Here is a 20,004-nt window from a genome sequence, read left to right as displayed (position 1 = left end):
AAACTATTAAAATCACGTTTTATGAACACCTGCCCACATCGACAGCTGCTCTAATAAATTGTCTGTGTCAACTCACTTTTATAACATTTATTCTACACAATAACCACGTAAAAAAATCTACTCAAATAAATTGCATTAGTTTTATTCAAAATATACCGTTATATAAAAACTGATATATTTTAAGTAAAGAGGAAGCAAATTTTATTTTTTTGGTATAAAACAAATAAAATTAACTAGATTGCAATTATTTAAAGTAGATAGAACCAACTTTGTGAGTGTAGCACTTTTTACAGTGTAGTATTATTCCTTTATCTTCGTTTTTTGAAGAATCCCCCCATCCACCCTATCTCCCCCTTTTCCTCCTTTACCAGGGGGAGCTCTCCAGAACTACCTGATCTCGAAGCCCTCTACATGTTAGACCAGATGGGAGCCCTGAACTTGATTATCTCCGAGCTCAGGGTTCTCTCCCTGAACAGCATGCCAAACCTGCTAATATTATCAAACAATATCTAAGTGCAAACTCTTGAAACAGTCAACTGCAACTAGAATGTACATACTGAGCCTGCGTGAGAGGATTTATCTTTCGATTTCTACCGGTGACAGTATCTGTACTCTCATTCTACAAAGGGAAACTAGAACTAGTGCTTTAAAGTAGTGTTTTTGAATCTTTCCACAGTAATTTTCGCTTGTTCAAATATGTTAGATAAAAACTGATTAAAATCACTGCCTGTTCTTTGTCACTTCTCATGATTTGCATCGTTTATTTAGCTTCTTCCCTTGAGTTTTTGTTCTCAGTTTTGTAGCTGAAGAGCCAATCAAAAGGCCCTTTTTCACTGCCAGCTGACACCTTTTCTACATGCTGAATCGGGCAGACTCCCCCAGATGTAAACCCAATGAAAAGCGATGTTTGGAACACCAAATAAACTAGACTGCCAATTGCTTAGCGATAAACTGAATAAAAAATATTTCTGCAAAATCGTTGCAAACAATTTATATGGGCTGAATTTCAATCATTCATTCATTCATTTTCTTTTTGGCTTAGTCCCTTTATTAATCTGGGGCCACCACAGAGGAATGAATCACCAACTTATTCAGCATATGTTTTAAACAGTGCCCTTTCAGCCACAACCCATCACTGGGAAACATCTATACTCACTCACAGACACTCATACATTACGGTCAATTTCAAGCATGCCCAATTCACCTATACCACATGTCTTTGGACTTGTGGGGGAAGCCAGAGCACCCGGAGGAAACCCACGCCAACACGAGGAGAAAATGCAATGAAATGAGAAACTGACCCAGAAATGCCAACTGACCCAGCCGAGGCTTGAACCAGCGACCTTCTTGCTGTGAAGCGAATGTGCTACCTACTGCGCCACCGCTTCACCTGGGCTAATTTTAAACAAATTAAATTTAGTAATGTTCAACTTATTTTTTTGTTTAAATTCAGCCTAAATACATTTACAACCACCTACAAGTAACATAAAAAATATTAGTAAATCCAAGGAATCTACCCTGCCTTGTCGTGTCCATCAGGAGGCAAAACCATCAGTCTGTGAAAAACATTAATACCTTTAATATACAGCTTAGGGCGTCATAGTAGTGGCACAGTGGGGGGCAAGATCGCCTTACAGCAAGAAGGTTGCTGGTTTGAGCCTCGGCTGGGTCATTTGGCATTTCTGTGGGGAGTTTGCACGTTCTCCCCGTGTTCGCGTGGGTTTCCTTCGGGTGCTCTGGTTTCCCACAAAGTCCAAAGACATGCAATACAGGTGAATTGGGTAAGCTAAATTGTTCGTAGTGTATGCAAGTGATTAAGTGTGTATGGATGTTTCCCAGTGATGGGTCGCAGCAGAAAGGGCATCCACTGCATGAAACATGTGCTGTATAAGTTGGCAATTCATTATAATATGGCGACCCACAATTAATAATGGGACTAAGCCGAAAAAAAAGAAATTGAAATGAATATTCAGCTTCGACAAACATCTGAGTGCATTCACATTAGCCTGCTTTATTTAAACTCATTAAAAAACAATATTGTGCAAATGTACCATCTGAGCACCACTTTTGTAAAACTTTTTAAAAAATCTTTTTTTCCCCAAAACTTTATTATGCTAAAAGCATTTAAATAATTGAGCCTGAACTATATACAATTTTACATTCACTTGTTTTCTCCAGTGTGTCTTTGTGAACTCGTCTTTCTCTGCTATTCACTGTTCATTTCAACCTGTAGTAAAATTATCCTTATCTCGTGGCTCTGCATACCAACGAGACTCTGCACCTCCATTACATGAAATCTGAGCCCGCAGGAGGAGGTTGTAATTATGGCTGAACGGCTGATTTTAGATTTAAACTTCAAGTGGAATCTAGTCATGCACAAAATTTGTACATGGTGCTGATGCTCTTTTCTTCATCCCGTCAGGCTCTTCAAATGATATCTGGCATGCTGAGTGGACACTATCTCAGCCTGTCAGACAGTGAATACATGTGCATTTTATACTTTTGTTGAAGTCTGAGGGAAGAGAAAAAAACAATCTCTGAATATCTGAGTATCTAAGCTATCTGTCCTAAATTTAGCTGTCTGTTTATTCATATTTATATAGATATATTGTTGAACACTTTGGTTAAAACGAGATGAGGTCTGTATAGTAAGTAAAGCACAAAAAAACACTGCATTTACATGGCTGATCTCTCTTGATGAACTGCTCCTGCCATCAATCTCTCTGCACTTCCCTAAAACGGCAGAGGTTCCCTCAATCCACTCACCACAAATCAAACTCTCATCCTGTGCAAAGGCTCCTTGCTTTGAAGTTGATCTTTAGACACAGGCTTTTAAGTAGCTACGATGGATTTATTTACACTTAAGTTAATGTTTTTAGGGCTCAGAGCTTTTACAGAGGAAGTTGCCAGATCTTTAAGTATATATTTAAATATCTGTGTTTTAAATGGAAGGCATAAAGTGGTATTTTAAGCATTCACTTCTTTTTAACCCTCTTGCTTTATTCTTTGTCACGCAAAAACCTATGTTTTTTTATGTTTTACTTTATTAGCATGATAAAAAAGTTGGGAAAAGTTTTGGTACTTACAGTTTAAACAAAAAATTTTAAAAGTCCAGCAAAAATATAGGTATAGTATACACCAAAACTTACCAAAAACATTACTTATCATAATTATATTTTCATTATTGTTGTAGCTAATATATTTATTTTTTGATTTATTTATTTTTTATTGAGAAATTAACCTCCCAAAAATATGTTATTTTACCATTTAATGGCCGCTAAGTCACAGAAATTTATCGTAAAATAGCAAGCATTAAATTAAATTTTCAGTAAATTTCTGTCCTTTAACATCTGTTATTTTACAGTAAATTTCTGTAATTTAATGGACGTTGTTTTACAATTTTTTTTCGGCACCCCAGCCGGATTTTTTTTACAATGTATTTACATTTCCTTGTGAGATCAGGTTGTCCCATCTAGACTAAAATCTGTGTGTGAACACACCAAACAGAAAGTTTCACAAACTAATTTGGAAAGGAGCATGTGATCTCGGCTGGTCTCTCATCTGTAATTATTAGTAAGCCAGTGGGATTATTCCAAACTCACAATAAATAGACTGTCTAGTATTACTCCCTTGTTTTGGTTTTTTGAAGAATCCCACCATCCACCCTATCTCCCCCTTTTCCTCCTTTACCAAGGGGAGCTCTCGAGAATTACCTGATCTTGAACCGCTCTACATGTTCATAGACCAGATGGGATATATACACATATACCCCCAGCTTAAAGGGGCTAAAATATATATATATATATATATATATATATATATATATATATATATATATATATATATATATATATATATATTAGCCCCTTTAAGCTAACTATACTTTGACAGTCTATAGAACAAACCATCAGTACACAATAACTTATTACCCTATTACCCTAACCTGCCTAGTTAAACTAATTAACCTGTTATTGTTTAAATGTAACTTTAAGCAATTTTTTTATTTTTTTTGTCAAGTGAAGTGAAATCTTCAAATGCATGGCTTTGGCTTTCTCACAGGGCTTGGGTAAAACATTTTGGGAAAAATGTAATAGTATTGTTGCATTTTCTTTTTCATAACAAAAGGTTATAACTTCTATTTATTTTTGAAAAATTACCTTTTCAATTAATATGCCATGTTTCTTCTTTAGAAAGAGACCAAACATAAGTCTGTGCTTAAAAAAAACAAAAACAAAAAAAACAAGATTTACAGCTGCTGAAGCAGGAAATTTAATTTTCAGGTCTGTGCTCAAAAAGTGGTTAAAGAGCCATAAATGGATTACAGCTGCTGCATAAATATCATTCAGCACAATGAAATCCTCTAAAGATATTGCACTGATGTGCTTGGAGAGTGTAAAGTGTTTCTGCTTTTAAATTGATTCATTCAATATAACAAAAGCACAGTAAATCAATAATGCATAGGGCCACCTTACACAGGTTTTGAATTTTCCTCCTTCCAGTATAACATGTTTATCATTGTTTAATGGTTTAAACTTTTATTATTATTAAAATAAATATTGTAAACATTGCATATGTTTATTTAGATTTTCAGATTTTGTAAATAATTTGCTTTAAAACTGTCATTTAAAAGTGTGTGCGTCACGGTGGCGCAGTGGGTAGCACGATCGCTTCACAGCAAGCAGGTCGCTGGTTCGTGTCTCAGCTGGGTCAGCTGGCGTTTCTGTGTGGAGTTTGCATGTTCTCTCCGTATTTGCTTGGGTTTCCTCTATGAGCTCCAGTTTCCTCCACATCTAAAGAAATGTGGTACAGATGAATTGAACAAGCAAAATTGGACGTAGTGTATATGTATAAATACAACAGTGTATGAGTGTTTCCCAGTGTTGGGTTACGGCTGTAAGGGCATCCGCTGCGTAAAACATTTGCTGGATAAGTTGGTGGTTCATTCCACTGTGGCGATCCCTGATTAATAAAGGGACTAAGCCAAAAAGAAAATGAATGAATGAATTTAAAAGTGTCACCATCATATTTCACTCTTTTATTACCTTCTGCATGCCACACGTGTTCATTCCTCCTGCTCATGTCACATTTCGTCAGGCTCTCTGACTTTAAGTTGCCTTGGGGAAACATTTAGAATTTTTGTGGTATGGGGCATTTTACAACCCATTCATGACATCAGTGGGTATACTACTTGGAGGTTTAGCACACAATTAGTTAATAACACGCTAAGCTTGGCATATTTATTGCGAGCATACATGATATAGTAATGTGTGAGGTCGATGCTTTTAATCAGAGTGATTCACTGCGCATTAATTACAGAGACAGGAGCTATAGCTGGGGTCTTGCTCAAAGGCACAGCAGTGACAGGGGGGTCTCTGGTGCTCCTGGGTTTATGGGTCACCCCCCGCTTAGCTTTTAACTCGTCCTCGCAAATAATGTTAACTTGTAGTTTTACGTTGCCCAGGAGACACCAAATTGGATGCACAAAAAGACAACATCTCAAGGTGCTTCAGATCTGATCTTGTCAGTGCTAACTAAAAGTGTTAAGCAAGTATGTCTGATCTGCATTTTACTTTGAAGCATTGATAAATTGTTGACGCAAATGTAAATCGTTTCACAGATCTGTTATCTTCCTAGATTTAGGGTACTTTCACCTCAGGGGTAAACAGCCTTGATTTTTGTTTCTCTCAAAACACTAAATAGCAACAAAACATCAAAGCATTTTCTGCCTTGTTTGGTGTGCTGCTTATCCGGGAAACCGTTGTGTGTATTTTGTTGATTTTGATGGAATTTGATCTTATATTTAGTGGTTTAAAAATGTTGCAGATTTACAGTTGAAGTCAGAATTTTAGCTCCCTGTTTATTTATCCCCCAATTTCTGTTTAACGGAGAGAAGATTGTTTCAACACATTTCTAATCATAATAGTTGTAATAACTAATTTCTAATAACTGATTTATTTTATCTTTGCCATGATGACAGTAAATAATATTTTACTAGATATTTTTCAAGACACTTCTATACAGCTTAAAGTGACATTTAAAAGCTTAACTGGGTTAATTAGGGTAACTTGGCAGGTTAAGGTAATTAGGCAAGTTATGTATAATGATGGTTTGTTCTGTAGTCTATCGAAAAAATATTTAAAGCAACTAATAATTTTGACCTTAAAATGTTTTTTTTTTTATTATTAAATAATTTTTTGTTTTATTATTATTAAAAACTGCTTTTGCTTAAGCCGAAATAAAACAAATAAGACTTTCTCCAGAAGAAAAAAATATTATTGAACATACTGTGAAAATTTCCTTGCTCTGTTAAACATCATTTGGGAAATAAAATTCAAAGGGGGGCTAATAATTCTGACTTTAACTGTATATAGCCATTGAGAAGTGTCACACATTTTAAGACTTTAGCATTTCCTTTCTCATTCATTAATTCATTCATTTTCTTTTTGGCTTAGTCCTTTTTTTAATCTGGGGTCACCACAGCGGAATGAACCGCCAGCTTATCCAGCATATGTTTTACGCAGCAGATGCCCTTTCAGCTGCAACCCTTCTCTGGGAAACATCCATACACATTCATTTACACTCATACACTACAGACAATTTAGCCTACCCATTTCACCTGTACTGCATGTCTTTGGACTGTGGGGGAAACCGGAGCACCCACAGGAAACCCACGCAAATGCAGGGAGAACATGCAAACTCCACACAGAAACGCCAACTGACCCAGCCGAGGCTCGAACCAGCAACCTTCTTGCTGTGAGGCAACAGCACTACTGTGCCACTGCATCGCCCACTTCCTTTTCTTATTTTCACACAAATTATCTATCACCATAGGAATTCAAATTTTGTTGTTGTTGTTGTTGTTGTTGTTGTTGTTGTTAGACCACTACAAAATTTCCTTTAAAAGTGTAATCGCTGCATACTTTGCAGTCCTTGGCTTGGAGAATTATATATAGGGAAGCCAGTGACTACCAGTGGCAGTAAAAAAAACATAGAGGTGTAACAAAATGAATACCTTTTTTTTTTTTTCCAATGGTGTCTTAACAAGCAAAGCAGTTTGTCTGTCCAAAGAAATGTATGCGTCATGCAACATGATGAGCTTATTAAGTTTGTTTTAATGGTTTTAGCTTAAAATCCATTGTTTCTACAAAAAAATATGACCTATGAGTAACAGCAAATAAAATTTTTGGGTGAACTGTGTCTGAGGCTAATGTTTGGGTACTTTGTACTCAGACTGTGATGCAGTGACTTTTGTATTAGGTCTAGTAGCTATTAATCGAAAGTAAGTGTGAATGTTAGAGTCTGTTTTTTTTTGTCAACAATTAAGCTATTTAGTTGCGGTTCTCTGTGAGGAAGTGTTTATTTGACATTTCAAAGACACTTACGGTGATTTCTTCACCAGCAGAGGGCCAACAGAAACCTTTGTGGTTTGAAAAAGATTGTGGTTTTGTCAGTCATAAATGCGTTAAACGTTTATACTCACCGTGTGTCCTCAGTTTATTCCTGCGCTTGTTATGAACAAAACACCTTTTTAAAACCGAACCGCTGACTCAAAGTACTTCTCACAGATTAAATGTAGATTTCCCTTAAAGTAGAAAAGGTATAAAAAGATTCGTGACATAGTGAGTTTATAATAGATCTGCAGAACCTGTTATCTAAGCTAAGGCTACAGGTTTGTGAATAAAACACATAAAAAGTACAGTGTGTGTGTGGGCTCGCGGGTGTGTGTGTATGTGTGTGTATCCACCGGGACGCGCCTCCTCTCGACCTCTGATAGGCGCAGCCGAGCGTCTCATCCGCCTTTTAGGAACCTTTGAGTTCACAGAGATTGAGCTCGGACGTGTCAGGAGTACAGACAACTGAAAGGACACTACTGATATACACGACTCTCTTTCTGTCTTTCCTCTCAAGGATAAATTTGCCGTGATAAAAGTTTGACTACAGGCGTTTGAATCATTTTCGGTAAGTAGCTGCAATCCTTTTATTTGACCTGCTGCGGTTGGCTTAATGCATGACAAGAGCACACCCTGCAAAATCTCTACAAATCTCTTGTTTTCATCTCTAGAAGAGTGCATTTAATTGTTTCTGTGGCAAAGGTGTTTTATTCAACTGCATCCATCCTATACAGCTCAGAGTAGAATGATGATAAACATGAGTAAACAACAGCGGCAGATTGTTTGACAGCGTTGCGTTAAATCTAGTACGCTTACATTATAATTAATTAGACTGGGACGAGCACACGAACTACCCTATATATCCATAAAGCATTCTAACATTTTAGAACTTTAAACAGATGAGACTGGAAAATTCTATTAAAAAAACAGTTAAACTGTAAATCCCCCTAGAATACTAAAATCTGATATCAAAATTATTACCAAAATATTGTATTTTATTTAAAATATTTGTATTGTAAACTATTATTAGTAAAATGAAGCCTATGCAATCTGAGAAAGTAATATTGTTTTATATGATTATACATAGAATGTATGAAATTAGTAATTTTTTAGCTTGACTATAATTTTATTTTACTTTTCTTTATATTTCATTTATGCTAGTGTCTTCATATAGTTATACATGAAAGCTTTTGTGTTTCTTGTTTGTTTGCATTATTTTATAATACCCCTGTGTCTTATTATTCTGGGAGACACTGTAGGCTACATATATGTATTATTACTGATGCTGAAGAGACATTTTCTTGAGCTGTAAATTATTATGTGGCCTTGTGTAGTATTATTATCCTTCTGTGTTATTATTGGTACCTTTTACAGTGACAAAAGTTTGTATACTTGTATTGTATTATACAGAAACTTATATATATATATATATATATATATATATATATATATATATATATATATGTATAATTACAGTGAAGTATAAAATACATAATCAGCGTATTACAATTGCCCAAATATTGAATGCATGACTGTATTTTATTTCTTTTTCATTTGTTTAATTATTTTTACAGTTGAGTTCAGGCTTCCGCGGCATATTGAAATATATCACATCTAAAATTTTAGTTTTTCATCAAACGCATTGCAGTGTAATTTGCTGTATCGCAAACAATGTACATATGCTATTATAACAAGGCTAAATTAGTAAGGTGTGCAAATGATAGATGCAATTTTCAAAGATCTTCCTTTCAAATAACTGCTGATGTTTTACTTTAATAGATGCAAATCAAACATACAAAGGCATTGAAATGCATCTTTCTGCAAAAACAAATTGGTGCATGTTTTCAACAGTCCTGGACAAATGTTATCTTCCATGCTGGGTAAATGGGTGTATTTTGACATTCTGTCAAAAAGTAGTTGCAACCTGTCATTCATTGCATTCATAAAAGGTCAGGAGTGACCCTCCCTGGCTGCCCAAACTGATTCTGTGCAAGGAATGTTGTCACATTTGTGTTGCATTATATGAAACTAATCAGCAAACTAAAGCAGTTATACATCCATTTGTATGCATGCCTGCACAACAATGGATAATGGATCTGCAATATTCGATATTAAAATATCCAGCAGCAGACGCACTTTCTTTTCAGAAACAGGGCATTCTTTTTGAATTTGATATGATTAGATGCTGTTTGCGTCTGCATGCTGCTTTGTGTTCACCATGCTTGTACAGTAGGAGTGGTTAATTCAGTCTGCACATATACATTGGTTCCTTTCAGTTGTTGTCTGCATTTTATTGGATATGCAATATGTAGGTCACCGATCCTTGTTTATTAAAATAGAACATTTAATGTTTTTGGGGGCTCACAATCGATAATGTTGAATGTGAGTCTCTCCTTCTTATTTATTTTTATGTTTTTTCCCTTATTTTTTTTTTTTTACAGGCGATGCTTAATATCATTTAGCTGTAATGCACCTGGAGTGTGGTGGAGATGACAAATGACCAGCTCATTTTCACAGTGTGCATTTTTTCATTGTTGTTTTCAGTGCAAAATGTCTGTAGTGCGTTTTATCTGTATTCTGTGTAGGGGTTGTGTGAGTACAGACTCAACACAGGCAGCCAAGGACGTAAGGAGAAGGAACAGTGCGAAATATTCACACTTACTTAACATGCAGCGAGAGGAAGTTCTTTCTTGGGAAATGAGCTTCTTTTGATATCAGACAGGAGAAAACATTTCCACTGAGCCGGAAAGCCCAAATGACAACGCAGCAATTGATGGTCCTATTGCACACAGTGCAAAGTGAATAGATCTTCTTAAAGTTGTACGATATATCATTTTAGCATCGATATCGCAATGTGCAAATCTGCAATAGTCACATCGCAGTATCTGATAAAAAAATAAAAATTAGAATTATAGTTAACAAAAAAACGTGGTTCAGATGTGATTTGTGGAGTCATTGCAATGATAAACTCTTAACTAACAGGTCTTTAACTGTAAGTGATTAAACTGAATTTAAACCATTTGTGCACTAGAAATGATCAAGTTTGCGACATCAAAATTAATTAAAGATTAATTTTGTAATTATTTATACGATAAAGACTGTTATTTTACATTTAATTATTGAATCTCTGTACTTGATTACTGTTAAACTCCATCAAAAACCATTAAGCATTGTTTATTTCATTTTTATCTTTGTTCTGTTGTTTTCATCTGTGCCTTAATTTCTTTATTATATTTTGTATGTTTTATGCAGGTGCACTCCGCTACAAATTCATCCCATTCAATGTAAAATTATATACTGATACTCATTTTAAAACAGTTCTTAAAATTTGGCTTAAACAAAATCAAATATGCAGCCACTGATTTAATTTCATTTTATTGATAATGATGTATTGCATTTATTGTATTGTAAGTGTATAATGTATTATTTTTTATTGCTAAATTTGTTACAACTTCCTGCCCAGGGACTATAGATTGCATGTTGTACATTGTACCTGTATAAATAAGTAAGTAAGTAAGTAAGTAAGTAAGTAAGTAAGTAAGTAAGTAAGTAAGTAAGTAAGTAAATAAATAAATAAATAAATAAATAAATAAATAAATAAATAAATAAATAAATATTTTTTATCAGTAGTATTCACAATGCAGTATATATTGCAAAAACAAAATATTGCAGTGTCCGTTTTTTCCAATATCATGCAACACTAGATTTACTAATATTCATTATTAGATGATAATGCATAAAGCTTAAAGTAATATATATAATATGAATATTAAATATGTATGTGGGTCAAAAAAACATTAAAAGTGCAGTCAGTTCATTTTTCAATCTTTAGAATATGTCCTGTTTCTTTTTTTTACACTTTTTGACGTTGATTTACAGAAGACATCCAATAAAATGTTATTCAGTTTAGCAATCTTTTGTCAGGTATATTATTCAGAGCAAGAACCGTTTGATGATATATTAAAAGAAGGATAAATGTGCAGCCACAACAGTTTTTTATTTAATCCATATACTTTGCACATCCTTAAAACCTCAAACTTTTACCCATTTGTTAGATAAAATGTTTTAATTGTTTTAAAAATAGACTGTTTTGTTGTGATTAATAAACACAGGTCAGAATTAGTTTGTTGTTTTATTTTAAATAAATATGTCTGAATGACCATAGAACATAATTTTACCCATATTTTGTATAATTTTTACAAATGTTATATGAACGCTGTACTTGCATTTAATATGCTTTCTTTGTTCATTTAATTTGACACAGACACACATTTCTTTGACCCATATACAGTTGAATATGCATTACATTTGTTTTATTTCGGCTTGAATAAAAGCAGTTTGTACTTTTTTTAAAACCATTTTAAGGTCAAAATTATTAGCCCCTTTAGTCTATATATATTTTTGATTGTCTATTACAGAACAAACCATTGTTATACAATAACTTGCCTAATTACCCTATCCTGCCTAGTTAAGCCTTTTAATGCCACTTTAAGCTGTAGAAGTGTCTTGAAAAATATGTAGTAAAATATTATTTACTGTCATCATGGTAAAGATAAAATAAATCAGTTAGTAGAATTGATTTCTTAAAACTATTATGTTTAGAAATGTGTTGAGAAAATCTCTCCGTTAAACAGAAATTGGGGGAAAATAAACAAGGAGGCTAATAATTCAGGGAGGCTAATAGTTCTGACTTCAACTGTAAACATTAACCATAAAAAAGATTAATTAATTATGTATGTAATATACATAATATTATGTGAAATATAACTCCTTCTTAGTTCATGTAACAACTGCATTATTTCAACATACATATAACATTATTGTAAAGTGTTGTCAATTCTGGTTCAAATGCGTAACACATTTATAAGGCAATGTCGAATAAACTAAAGCCTGTGGTCTGGTCTAGTCAGTGGCAAAGGAAATGCATTGTCTCCTGCAAACATGCATGTGAAGAATGGCATTATACAGTGATGTGTGTCTAAAGCCCATCTGTAGACGGTCTGATTCTGCAGTCTTGGTTGAAGGGACACAGTCAGAACAATGAATTGGAGGAAAAAAATGTTGAAGAGATGAAAAGGTCTTTGCCAGCGTGAAAAATGCATTTGTCTTCGTTTTTTCAAATCCCGGAGCCCACGCATAAGATTTACTGTCCATTACTTCTCCTGGGTTCACTTTATCTGGGTGAAGGCAGAGCAACTTTAGGGCTTATATGTTATTTTCTGTACTTATAAACTGGAGAGATTTGTATTATTGATTGTTTTTTATAATACAAAGCAATAAAGCTTAGTTAAAGTAAGAGATAAATATAAAGATTGTAGATGCAGTTTGCATATTAAAGCAGATATTTAAAGTTGATATTTTTTAGGATAGAATTGAATTTGAATTGTTATATTAATAATTTTTTGGTATTATTTTTAGGTATGTTTACACGACATCAGTCTCAACTAATGTTTTATGCATTTTAGCTGTGTATTTTGAGAGCTTGAAATCCGTTTGAAATAATATAATATAAATCAGGTTAGCGCTGTCGCCTGGTCGCTGGTTCGAGTCCCGGTAGGGGCACTTGGCAATTCTTCAAAGGAGTTTGCATGTTCGGGGAGATTTTGCTTGGGTTTCCCCCATAGTCCAAAGACATGCGCTATAGATGAATTGGATGAACTAAATTGGTAGTATTGTATGTGTGTGCAATTGAGAGTGTATGGGTGTTTCCCAGTAATGGGTTGCAGCTAAAAGGGCATGCGCTGTGTAAAACTTATGCTTGATAAGTTGGGGGTTTATTCCGCTGTGCTGACTGCTGATGAATAAAGGGACTAAGTCAAAGGAAAATGAATGAATGAATAAATAATATAATATAATATAATATAATATAATATAATATAATATAATATAATATAATATAATATAATATAATATAATATAATATAATATAAAATAATTTTAATTGAAAAAGTTGAAATTCATATATGAATAAATTTTAACATATATGTAGATAAATATGTGATTATAAACAATGATTTTCTTATTTAAACATTGTTTGATTGATTATGATGCTAAAATTGTTCAGTAATATAATATATTTTCTTTTAATATTCAATTTACATTCATGTGTATGGCACTTTTTAATTTCAAAACAACTTTCAAAGAAATACATCTTCCAACTTTGCAACACAAAGCCGTGTGATTATTAAACGTGCATTGCAAAACTGCTAAGGTTTTTGTAAAAAAAATATATATATATATTGAAACTTGCATGTGAAGTCCTCGCATGTTTTTGGTCGACCATTATCCTTACTAATTGTCTAATCCGTGTCTCTCATTGTCAAATTGATCCATCTTCACTGTTGGGCTCTGCTAATACCTGTTCTTTGATGACTGATAGAGGAATCTGACGTCCTATTAACACTTGATGGATTAGCTTGACCTGATTTGTGGATTCCTCTTTGCTTGAGTGAAGAAGACTTTCCCTTATAGAAACATGTAACAGGAAAACCCACATATTTACAGATCCTCTGACCCCGAAAGGCAGTTGAACACCTCTGGGATGACATGTTAGAGCCGGGACAGGTGTTTCTCCAGATGGGCCAGACAAGAAACTGAAAGGTGTTATTTGAGATCTTTTAATGACAGGGGCATGGAAGCATTAGACTTATATGGGCCGCTATTACTGACGTATGAGGGTTGTTTTCGGACGCTGGAATGCAGACTGGAAGAGTTTTATCTGATGTGTTTTCGTTTATATTGATGGATTACGCTACTTGTACTGGTGTTATATGGATTCATGGTTTCATGTACAGTTGAGGTCAGAATTATTAGCGCCCCTGAATTATTAGCCTCCGGATTATTTGTTCCCCCAATTTCTGTTTAACGGAGAGATTTTTTCAACACATTTCTGAACATAATAGTTGTAAAACCTGATTTCTAATAACTGATTTATTTTATCTTTGCCATGATGACAGTAAATAATATTTGACTAGATATTTTTCAAGACACTTCTATACAGCTTAAAGTGTCATTTAAAGGCTTAACTAGGTTAATTAGGTTAACAAGTCTGGGTAATCAGGCAAGTTATTGTATTACGGTGGTTTGTGCAGTCGACTATCGTAAAAAAAATTGCTTAAAGGGGCCAATAATTTTGATCTTAAAATGTTTAAAAATAAATAAATAAATAGAAACTTTTTTTTAAACAGTTTTATTCTAGCCAAAATAAAAACAAATAAGCAATTCAAATAAACAATTCTCCAGAAGAAAAGATATTATCAGACATACTGTGAAAATTTCCTTGCTTTGTTAAACATCATTTGGGAAATATAAAAAAAATAATTCTGACTTCAACTGTACATCTTGGTCATTTGGAGGAGGTTTAAATATTTGGGCTGTGAACATATTGCCTTAACTAATAATAATGCATCCAAATTTATAATGGATTTCATAATAATAATAATTCATAATTATTTGCCTGATGATTTTATCCACAGCGACTTACAAATGAACAACAGAAATAAGCAAAGCAACGATAGAATAAGCATATGAAACAATACGACAATCCTAGTTAGTGTAAATATATAGATTTTATAGTTAGGGGTTTTTAAGAAAAAAGGGAAATAAAACATGAGAAAATAGAACAGAAGTTATTTTTATGTAAAAAAAAAAAAACATTTGAAAGCGATGGCAATTATAAAGTGTTATTTTTAATTAAGGGCTGCACGATTTTGAAAAAAAAAACTAACATTTCGATATTTTTTATTTTGCGATATATATTGCGATATAAATACAATTTCACCAGATGAATTAATATCTTTATTTGGAAAGAGTTTCTAATGTTTGATTGGGATGATTCTGTAGTGAGAGTGCATCTCAATAAAATCTAATAAACAATCTATAAAATATTTGGGGTCCTCCGACACATTTTAATTAGGATCTGTGCTATTTGCAGTGCATTTCTGCATTTTCACATGTTGTGAGTATTTCCATACATAACAATCTATATATTCAAAAAGGCGGCAAACACCAAAGCTTCAAAATTGGCAATTTATTACATTAAAAAGGCTGTAACCTATACAAGGCATGTAACGTTTCGAGCACTTGGCTCTTCATCAGTCAGTGAGCTTGAAACATTACACGCCTTGTATTAGCCCTTTTAATTAAAAAAATTGGCATTTTCGGTGCTTTGGTGTTGCCGCCTTTTTGAATATTGATTTTGCACATTTGCTGTTTGTCTGAGCGCCGAGTTAAAAGGGATGTGCGTGCTTTTGTACATTTTTTCACCCATATTCTATAAATACAATCTAAAAAAAGATACAGTTGAAATAAAGTGCTTCGTCATTTCCAGAGTCTAAGAGTATTCAAGTATAGAAACTGAATGAAATAAATATAAATAATTCAATAAAACTAATCATAGTTAACCTAAGGTCACAAATAGTACAAGTTCTTATACCTGAATGCTTTTAAAATCATTATACAATCACAGGCTTCAAAAACACTTTTAAAATTATAAATTATAATACAAACTTAACATAGCATGTACTCACAATGTGACTATTGTGCATGATCACATTGCGATATCGATGCTGAAACGATAATTGTGCAGCCCTACTTTTTAATATACCAAAGGTAGAATAGGAAATTTATTATAAAGTGATATAGTGATGTGGACCACATACGTTTTTATCTGACAAGAGAAATGACAGAAAAAGAAATAAAGACAAATAAAGTTTAAAGGTAGAATGGCTGTTGTTTCTTTTTCCTAAAGCCAATTTTTTAACCTCTATGCATTTTTGGGGGAGGATGGTGAAATTTCTCAACCAAATTGGTGTCAAAAGGGATTAATTTGTTATTAATAAACTGATATCTTGCAATTAATTGGATAAAAAAAAATCACTCTATTGCACATTTGCTAATATTATTTGCTTACAGTCGTTCTGGAGTTAGGATCCTTTTTATTGAAATATCCCCAATGCTGATAATGGTTTTCGTATAATAAACGTGTATAATAAACAGCCTCATGGTTCTAGGCTTGCGTGACCGTTCTGGGTCTGCTGATGGTGATGGGGGAGGGGGTTCAGCGCTCCATGTGCTGATCAGACTCTACATTACCCAGTGTGCCGCTCAATGGAGACGCTGAGGCAGAAGACGAAGCGATGGCTTCATCTCACCCCTTTGTTTCCCCACAGCAGGACCAGGAACTCGACAAAGGCTGATGGTCTTCAGATAATGACACTTCTCTCTGGCCTGAGCACGGAACAAACTCTGCGCAGCGGAGCGTACGAGGGAATCCCTCAACGCTGTGCATTACTTATGCTCTTTTTGAATTATTTAGCAAAGTTTGTTTAGCGTTAAGCGCATGAGTGACCAGGCAAAGATCACTGTCACTGGGTTAATGCTAGTCCGCCTGAGGCTTCCAGCGCTGTTAACGCTACTCTTATTTTTGCATATTAACTCCATTAGATTATTCTTTCATTTGGAGGTCTTGTAGCTGTATAGCATATTTATTTTTGTTTATTCGTGAGTTGTTGTAGAGAAGCTTTTGATCGGATTGGCCTGTAAAACTGTTTGGGGTTAAGAAGCTTTTGGGAGATTTTGATGCTAATTAGCTACTTTTGCTCCACATTTGAATGCTTTGCTGAACAGATGTATCCGATTTGTCTTACTGGGGCCCTTTTGCACCCTGTAGTGAAGCTGCTGCCGTCTTTTGTTGGTGTATGAAGATTTATATGTCGTGTGTTCATATGCATTGTTGCAGAGGATTTGAATGAGGTTTATTCACTTTGGTCACTATGTAGTTCATTATCTGGTTATGAGATATGCCAACATTTCATTTATTTATTGATTTCCCTGCAAAGACACATTAAATTGATCAAAAGTGACCATTTTGAATATTGATGAGTTAATGATGCTGTTTACATCAAGAAGATCTCTGAAGGACTTTGTGTTATTGAAGATGATAAATCCTGATTAAAAAACTTTAATAATGATTTTAACACTAAAATAGTTATTGATAATACTTCACAATAAAGTTCTGTTGTTTAAATTTTGTTAATTAACAATATGCAATAAGGCGTTATGGTGGCCCTGTGAGTAGCAAGATCGCCTCACAGCGAGAAGGTCACTGGTTTAAGCCTCAGCTGGGTCAGTTGGCATTTCTGTGTGGAGTTTGCATGTTTCCCCCATGTTTGTGTGGGTTTCCTCCAGGTACTCTGGTTTCCCCCACAAGTCCAAAGACCTGCACTCTAGGGGTATTGGGGAAACTAAATTGTCCGTAGTGTATGTGAGTGAATGGGTGTGTATAGGTGTTTTCCAGTACTGGGTTGCAGCTGGAAGGGCATCCGCTGCATAAAACATATGCTGGATAAGTTGGTGGTTCATTTTGATGTGGTGACCCTGGATTAATAAAGGGACCAAGCTGAAAATGAATGAATAAACAATGTGCATTATATGTTTGCTGATAAATTTATTTATTTTATTAATGTTAGTAAAAATGATTTTGGGTTTGATCACAGTGAATTAACTAATGTTAATAATATATCTCTGGAGTCTAGTAAAGTATTACTTTTTTATTTAATTAATAAACCCTGTATTTTCCATTGTTAGTTCATGTTAGCTAATATTTTTTGTGATGAAATCCACAAAACAAAGTGTTATTTTCACATATTATTTTTAGTATTTATTTAGAGCTTTTTATGTATATAAGGTTCTATAGTTTAATGTTTAATCCAGTAAGTGTAGCCTTGGTGAGGGTTATTTCATTAACCATAAAACATATTAAAAAATGTGAATGTTATATTTGAAAAAATCTGGATAATATTAGAATTGTCTTTATTATTTTAAGCATTAAACTTTTTTTTTTGGATTTAAAGGCATGGGACAGTAATCAATTTCAAGGTATACCACGGTTTGGAAAAGTCAAGGTTTTAAAACCACAAACATTTTCTTTTACGTTTATGTTTTACGTCTAAGTTTATGTACCTTAGGAACGTTATATAATTTACATTCCTAAGGTATTCGTAAGTTGTTTTGTTTTTTTAATGTGTTTTATGACCATTTCATTAGGTATTTAGGGCAACAATATCTACAATATCTATTTTTTTTTATTTGTATTTTAGTATTACTTTTAAATATATTTCTTTGTATTTTTAATACCAGTTTTTTTTTTTTTTTTTAGTTTTATGGTCTAGTGTATTTTATTGTAAAGCACTTTGGATCAACTACGGTTGTTTAAAATTGTGCCTTGCCTTGCCTTGCCTACAGCAAAATGAGCCTCCAAATCAAATGCTGCTGGTCTGCCCACAATTTCAGACATTGTTTGTAAAACAAGTCACTTGCATGCTATAGACCTGACGAGTGCAGTGGCTTTACTTCAATCCAAATAATAAAAAAAAAAGATACCTAAAGACTCCTTTTCAAGTTGTTAATAAATCTGTGTTTTTGACTAATGAAGATAGTCAGTGATTGATTTCAATTGTTTAGATTGTTATGTTTAAAATAACAAAAGGCAAAATATTTTAAATGTTTCCTAAACTAAAATATATTGTGTTCAATGGGGAAAACCCTATTTTAAAGTAGTAATCACAACACCATGAAATCGTAAAACCGTGATACTTTTATCCAAGACAATCATACCCTCAGAATCTTATACCGGCCCATTAAAGGCTTTCTGTTTCTTTTTAGATTACTAAGGGCTTCATAATGATATTTAATTTATTTCAAGCAAATGTAATCTTTTAGACTAAAAGACTAAGACTTTCGACTAAAATAAAATGTTGAACTACACATAGAAAGAAATTATTTTACAATAAAAACACTGTATATGCCATAAGGTATTTCTGAGAGAGTGCTTGTTTTTCCCTTCACGTGTTAAAATGATTGCCATATTCTAGATTAGAAGATTTAAAAAAAAGGTAAGGCCATTACATCCACGTGTCTGGACTGCTATTTTAGCCATTCTACTTTGAACCGCATATGTTTGCAGTCAATCTTAGTGTTGTCTTGCACTTTATGTGTGTCTCTCCTCAGCATCAGCAGCAGATTCTGTATCTCAGCAGGCCTCCAGAGCTTTTTCATTTCCTTTGAAGTTTTTTTTTCCTTTTACTCCATGAGAATTCCTGACTGGATTCTTCTGGATAATGCACAGAGCATATCCTGCAAGTGTATCCTGTGCCTTTTAACCTGCTCTTTTTTTCTTGAGATTGTGTGTGTGTTTGTGTGTGTGTGTCTGTGTGTGCACGTGTGTGATGCTCTGAAATATTTCAAAGGCCATTTTGGAAGAACGCATTTGACTGGATTTCTTTCATAGTATACCCTTTTATGTGATCAAATGCATTCAAACAGTCATTAAAGGACTTCTTTACACCTACTCTCCACCTATTGACCTGAATTTGAAATATTATGGGTAATGTAATTGAAGCACACTAGCTAGACAGCCATTAAAATTTGCCATTTGAAAAAATAAGAAAGACTGCACACTGCTCTCCTTCTGTGCCTGATTATGCAAACCCTCTGAGCTCTTTTGCAGCTATCAGCTCAGAGAAAAAAGTTACCACTTTACATATTATTTTCCTTGCATATCTGTATTAATGCAGGTATGGTTCCGGTGTCATTATATGTTAAGTGCTCATAT

General features: G+C 33.9%; 1 protein-coding gene across 4 annotated transcripts in view; it reads left to right on the top strand.

The window, feature by feature from the left end:
- Positions 1-7,805: 7,805 nt before the first annotated feature.
- lypd6 (LY6/PLAUR domain containing 6) overlaps positions 7,806-20,004 on the top strand; it is a 50,194-nt gene continuing 37,995 nt past the window's right edge. For 3 of the 4 annotated variants that reach the window (XR_012384928.1, XR_012384930.1, XR_012384929.1), the window contains exon 1: positions 7,828-7,959. The gene's annotated coding sequence lies outside the window, so the exon portion shown is untranslated. 4 annotated transcript variants of the gene reach the window in all.

Source organism: Danio rerio, chromosome 9 (assembly GCF_049306965.1).
Source record: "Danio rerio strain Tuebingen ecotype United States chromosome 9, GRCz12tu, whole genome shotgun sequence".
Taxonomy (NCBI): Eukaryota; Metazoa; Chordata; class Actinopteri; order Cypriniformes; family Danionidae; genus Danio; species Danio rerio.
Note: the sequence above shows the minus strand (reverse complement) of the source record. Positions and strands in the feature narration are given on the sequence as shown.